General features: G+C 44.0%; 1 non-coding gene across 1 annotated transcript; it reads right to left on the bottom strand.

Moving 5' to 3' along the window:
• Nucleotides 1-280: 280 nt before the first annotated feature.
• TRNAR-CCU (transfer RNA arginine (anticodon CCU)) lies at nt 281-353 on the bottom strand. The gene has a single exon. It is a non-coding gene; the product is annotated as a tRNA-Arg (tRNA).
• Between the last annotated feature and the right edge of the window lie 6023 nt (nt 354-6376).

The following is a 6376-nucleotide window of genomic DNA, read 5'->3' as shown; positions in this document are numbered from 1 at the left end:
TGTTGACCTCTGATATTCCAATGCATAGCTGATGGTACAGTAGGTCAGCTTTTGTTGAAATCTGATAACCGCATGGCCCATAGATTTTGCTCTTACTTTAACCAGCTTTGGAAACCTTGCTTGGTGTCCCCACATATGGCCCAAGGATATTTATAGTTTGCTCAGTGACCTTGGAACTCTTCATTTATTTTTTTTAATATTTATTTATTTATTTAGGCTGCCCCGGGTCTTAGTTGCAGCATGCGGGATCTTTTAGTTGCAGCATGCGTGCGGGATCTAGTTCCCTGACCAGGGATTGAACCTGGGGCCTCTGCATTAGGAGCTCAGAGCCTTACCCACTGGGCCACCAGGGAAGTCCTAGAACTCTTAACTTAGAAGCAAACAAGTACATCTAATGACTCACCCAGTACTGTTGATCATACTTGCTAATTCTAATTTAGAATCCAATGCTTTCTCTTCCTTTCTGTGGCCACTTGACTTATTAAAAATCTTATTTCTTGCTTCCGTTACTGCTATGGTATCTTAGTTGGTTTCCCTGCCTCCTAGTCTTATCTTCTCCATAGAGTTGTCATAGAATTTCCTACCTCTTCTTAGTTGCAACTTAAAACACCACCACATCCCCCCTAGCCCCGGCATGCGTAGTGTAATGTCTGGACCCCTTACATGACATGGAAGTGCCTTCATGGTCTGGATGCAGCCAACCTTTGTCATCCCCCTCTCATTTCTCCTGTACATGCGTGGGTGCCTGCAATGTGCCCTGTCACTCTCAACCTCCACGCCCTGTCCCGTTGTTCCCTCTACCTTGAAAATTACACTCCCTCCCTTTTATTCTTCCTTGTTAAGGCCTCTTCAGTCTTCCAGATTCAGCCCTGCCATCACCTCCTCCCTGACCCCTGGGTTCCCCCAGCACCTTGGGCTGGATATCAGTCTCCCGAGCTCCTGGAAGGCTAGAGCTGTGTTTTGCATTTCTGTATCTCTGGTATCTTTATTTAGTTCCTGGACAGGCCTCAGAAAGGCTTGTGGAATGAATGGATGAACGCATGAGGTAGATATTTTGTTCTCTCTCTCAAAGAAGAAATGAATGGGTAAGTCTCACTATACACTCCTGAGAGTTTTGGACTGTGGTTGAGCAAAAGTTTTGCCCTTGTAAGAAGACCACGGTTGGCCCTGTTTTGGGTTTTAGTCAAAAGCTAGACTTCTGACTACACAAAAAGTATAGCACCATGGAGTCCCACCATTCAAGCATATCGAGGGCAGATCAGGCCCCTGCAGCTGGTCCAACCCACACAGACAGGCGACCTAACTTGATATTACATGCACCCTGGAGTTTGGGAAAGGCAGGTGAGGGCTGCAAATTGGGGCAGAAGTATCCTTTATCAGTGTGTCCTAATATACCCACACTAGAATCCTCTCTATGGGATGAAAAGTTTCAAGGGATCTTTCAAGGCTGGATCCATTAAGATTTTAAATTTGCAATTAAAATGGAGTCTAATAATCCCTAATGTATATTTATAAATGTGATAAGTAAAAGCTTGAGGTAATTTTGTCATTTAATCCCCACGACAACCCAAAGGTATAGGAACTATTATTATACCCATATTACAGATGGGGAAATTGAGGCCCAGAGAAATTTAATAATTTAGGTAACTTTCCAAAGTCACACATTTACTGATGGTGGAGTTAGGATTTGAAATTATATTGTCAGACATCAGAAGCTTCTACTCTTAATTAATCACCTCTCTGAACTTTGCCACCAGGGAAAGAAATGTGCACATTTTCTTTTTATTGATACTGTGTCAACAAAGGCATATGAAGTTTTAACTATATAAACAAGCTAGCAAGATATGAAGCATCAAATATTTAAAACTAAGAATATGGAATAAAAGTAAATATGCATGCAGGAAAAATATAATTCTTCTAGCTGTGCAAGGCAGGGTTTATGATTCAAGGAGTAATGGTGACAAAACTGAGATCAGAGAGAGACCAGGCTGATTTGTCCAAGGTCACAGAGTGGCCGACGTGGGATAGGAAGAAGAGCCGTCTTATGCTGAAATCCTCCTGGGGCCTCAATTGCTGGACCCTGGCAAGTCTCTTACTTAAACTTGTAATGGAAACATAGAGGATCAGTAGGCTTAATGCCAGAAATCCTACTTATTACTCAGCATAGGATTAGAAGACAAGGTTGAGTCAATGATTTCTGCCACTGAAAGCCAACTGCTCTGGTATTAAAATGAGCTACATGCTACAACATGGATGAGTCTTGAGGACATTATGTTAAGTGAAATAAACCAGTCACAAAAGGACAAGTACTGTATGGTTCCCCTTACATGAGGTACCCAGAGTAGTCAGATTCATACAGAGAGTAAAGTGGTGGCTGCAGGGGCTGGGGGAGAGGAAATGAGGGGTCAGTGTTTAGTGCGGACAGAGTTTCAGTTTTACAAATGAGAAGAGTTCTGGAGATGGATGGGGTGAAGGTTGTACAACCACATGAATGTACTCAGTGTCACTGAACTACATACTTAAATATGATTAAGATGGTCACTTTTGTGTTATGTGCATTGTGCCACAATTAAAAATAAGTTTTTGAAACGAGCTAGCTCGGTTCATCGGTCAGGGTCCAGTCAGGAAAGCTGACACCACGCCAGTCTTTCAGATATAAGGGGTTGTGATAGAAGGTGTCAGCTATGGGATGGTAGCCATGGGATGCTGAAACTAGCCAGAGCAGGAGGCGGGTGCACCCCAGGGCTGCAGGTCCACAGGGGAGGGTGTGTTACCTAATCCCAGAATCGGGCTACATGGTGGGGGGCGGGGGTGGGTGCTGCCCCAGCCGATGGCTAGGGGTGGGGGCAAGAGGAAAGGGAGAAAGCCCCCAGCCCCCTCTTGCACCCTCTGCTTTCCACATCCTACCACAGACTTACATTAAGACAGTACGCAACGGTGTCCAGACGTGTCATCTCCTGTGACACATGCAAAGCAGGGCATGCAACAGACATGGTGAGGAATGGGTGTCAGAGGAAGCTGGCAAAGCTCAAGCGTACAGGCCATGAGAGACGTCTTTCCCCAACACTGAAAAAAGCTCTTCAAATTTCTGGGAAAAATTTTTAAAAATCTCCCTTCACTGACTTTCCAACATGATGGTGCTCAGTGATGCTGGTTCATCTCAATTAAATTAACTTACCTTCTACAGGTTGGACACATTCAAATAGAGTCAGAGGTTCAGCTTTGGGTATCATTCAGTGTTTCAGAGACTGTCTCTCAGCGATCAACTCAAAGTCATCCTGAGCTGAACGGCATATATTTCGTTTTGTTTTGATTTCTGTTTGTAATGTGTGAGCTCAGATGGACCACAACTCCTACTATTCCTTCAAACTCGGCTCAGAACTCAATTCCTTCTCCTTTCCCTCACCCAAATCTAGGTTAGTGTGCCTTTTCTTTGCAACCTCAGCATCCGAGTTTACTTGGAATCTAATACCTATAACAATTGTGATTTGTCGACTTGTCTATTCGTTTTGCATAAGCCTCTAAATTACTTGACAGCAAAGACAGTATGTATATTTATATATATTTTTTCCCACACATATTTGTGTGTGTGTGTGTGTACTATTGAATCTCCATCACTAATTAACAATAACAAAGGCAGGGCCAATTACATAGTAGGTACTCAATACATGTTCTTGAATGAATGAATAAACTATTATATTTGATGAGTAGGAGGAATAGGTCTGAGCAGGCACCTGTCGGGACCTGGGAACCAAGGAGTCAAAGCTGCACGTGAGCTGGTCAGCACTGGATGAGGAAGAACAGAGCTGCTCAGGTAAATCTTGAAGAATAAGTAAGCCTTGGTTTTAACGAAGAGCTTTGTGAATCTGGGTTTTGAAAAATTCTAATAGACAATCAGAACTGTGAAACTGGCTTCAACAGAGATGTCAGGGCTTGGAGATAAAAGTTTGAAAGTCATCTTCACAGGTGGGCTTTTGAGAGGACTCATGATGTGGCAGCTTGTTTCTTCCACTGATGGCTGCAACAGGGTTTCCTCCTGCTCTACAGGTTTTTCTATCTAGTACCTCGCTACTTTCTTCCTCATTGACAGGTGGTGTCTATGCAGCCTCCTTTTGAACCTGGGCGGGACTTTGTGTTTGCCTCGACCAACAGCACAGCAGGAATGACACTGTGATTAAGTCATAAAAATGCCCTGTGCTACTGCCTCCTTCCATTAGGCTCTTTGCTCTTGGAATCCGGCCTCCATGCTGTGAGGAAGCCCAATTAACCTCTGGTGAGGCCCCGGAGTCCCAGCCAGTGGCCAGTGCCCAGAGTGAGCCCAGCTGAGCCGCTTGGATGACAGTGCCAGGAGCACATCACAGCCACCCAGCTCTGTGTGCACCACAGGTGTGCGAGCAACACAAATGACTATTGTGCTGTAGAGCATTGAGTTCACTGATAATTGATATGCATAGGTGTATGATTGTGAAATGAGTCAGGCAGGCCTGAGTTCAGGCTCTGATTCTGCCACTACCAGGGTGGTGGCTTTAGGCTTGTTATCCAGACTGTCAGAACCCTGGTTTCCTTGTGTATAACATGGGGCTTGTAATGGCTCTGCAGAGAGGTGTCATGATCATTAAAAGAGATGCTACCTGTTGATACCTAATGCTCTGCTGGATCTCTCTGGTGATTGACAGGGATGCTGTTTCCCCGAGATGAGGATGTTTTGTGAGCTCTCTGAAGAAAGGACACATGGAGAACAGGTTGCTTGAAGATGGGGAGGAAAAGAAGAGTGAAAAATACGGTTGGTAAGGGGGCAGTCAGAGGATGAGGAGGGAATCAAGACCGAGGAACTTCCTGGGATGTTTGGAGTGAAATACAGGGCAGCTCAGATCAGGAGTCAGAAAGGCATTGATTTAGGCAGTAGAGTGGTGACCAGTGACATGTAACACAACCGTGCCCACAGAGCACAGGGCTGACAGCCTGTACACTGAGGGAGAAGTGAGAAGAAGTAATTTGTGTTCACTTAGGCCTTAATTTCCAAGCTTGTATGATATTCCTAAGAGACATGAGCACCATTATAAAGATATAAATCACCCAGTGAAATTTCCATTTCCTCACCACAAGTGGTCCTTCTCTTTTCTCTGGAGATACATCGAGGTGAATCTTGCTGGTCATCACCCACGATACTGGTTTTCCTTACGTGCTCATTTGTTATGTTTATTGCTGTCTCTGTGGATTGTTTCCTGTGTGTTTTGTATTTACATTTAAATTCCTGGTTCCCCCAAATGTCTTACCTAATTATGACTGTAGTTTTACATGTTACTTATACTCTGGTTCCAAAGTGAAAAGCAAAGTTACAGATAAAGGACATGATGACCCAGACACCAATGGCCATGTCTAGAAATAGGGGAAGAGACTTGCTATTTGTTTAAACTTTTATTTTATATTGGAGTATAGTTGGTTTACAATGTTGTGTTAGTGTCAGGTGTACAGCAAAGTGATGTAGTTATATGAGATTTGATATTTAATACATGAAAATATATCATTCCAAACGAAAGAGGGTTTCCCCATCATTGGATTATTGGATGCTTTCATTGTTCAATTAACTGGTCAGAAAATATCTACTGTTGTTATCTCAGAGTCTTTGAGCTAAAAGGAATTATAGGTTCCTCGATTCATAAAAAAAGGAGATGGAGACTCAGACAAGGCCCTTGTGCAAAGTTACAGTTATTTACCCTCTTGCAATGGTTCAGTGACATTGATACAAACGTGATCACGGGAAGTCCATGGTAAAAGCCTAGTTTCCAAATTGCCTATTCTTGTTTTACTTTATTGAAGACTGAATTTTCCAAGATGAGATGCAGTCATTTCTAAGCCTTCACATACAAGGTTTTTAATATTCCTTCTCAAACATTATTTAGTGGCTACCTTGTGCAGGGCACTGCATTAGGTGGGTCTTCTAAAATGTACTATGCAAGAGAATGAAAGATAATTTCTGATTTAAAAAGCCAAATTATGAAAATGTAATATTTATTAGGCACCTGTAAGATAAAAGGCACTTGCTGGGGCTTCCCTGGTGGCGCAGTGGTTGAGAGTCCACCTGCCGATGCAGGGGACACGGGTTCGTGCCCCGGTCTGGGAAGATCCCACATGCCGCGGAGCGGCTGGGCCCGTGAGCCATGGTCGCTGAGCCTGCGCGTCTGGAGCCTGTGCTCCGCAACGGGAGAGGCCACAACAGTGAGAGGCCCGCGTACCGCAAAAAAAAAAAAAAAAAAGGCACTTGCTGGAGCATCACCTCTGCCAGTTTTACCCCTCCATGAAATTTCTGGTTTGCTCAGTTGATGTCTGTCTGATGCTAATGGGAGCCAGGGGAGGAATGTGATTCCTGAGAGCT

Source organism: Orcinus orca, chromosome 10, assembly GCF_937001465.1.
Source record: "Orcinus orca chromosome 10, mOrcOrc1.1, whole genome shotgun sequence".
In the NCBI taxonomy this organism is placed as follows: Eukaryota; Metazoa; Chordata; class Mammalia; order Artiodactyla; family Delphinidae; genus Orcinus; species Orcinus orca.
Note: the sequence above shows the minus strand (reverse complement) of the source record. Positions and strands in the feature narration are given on the sequence as shown.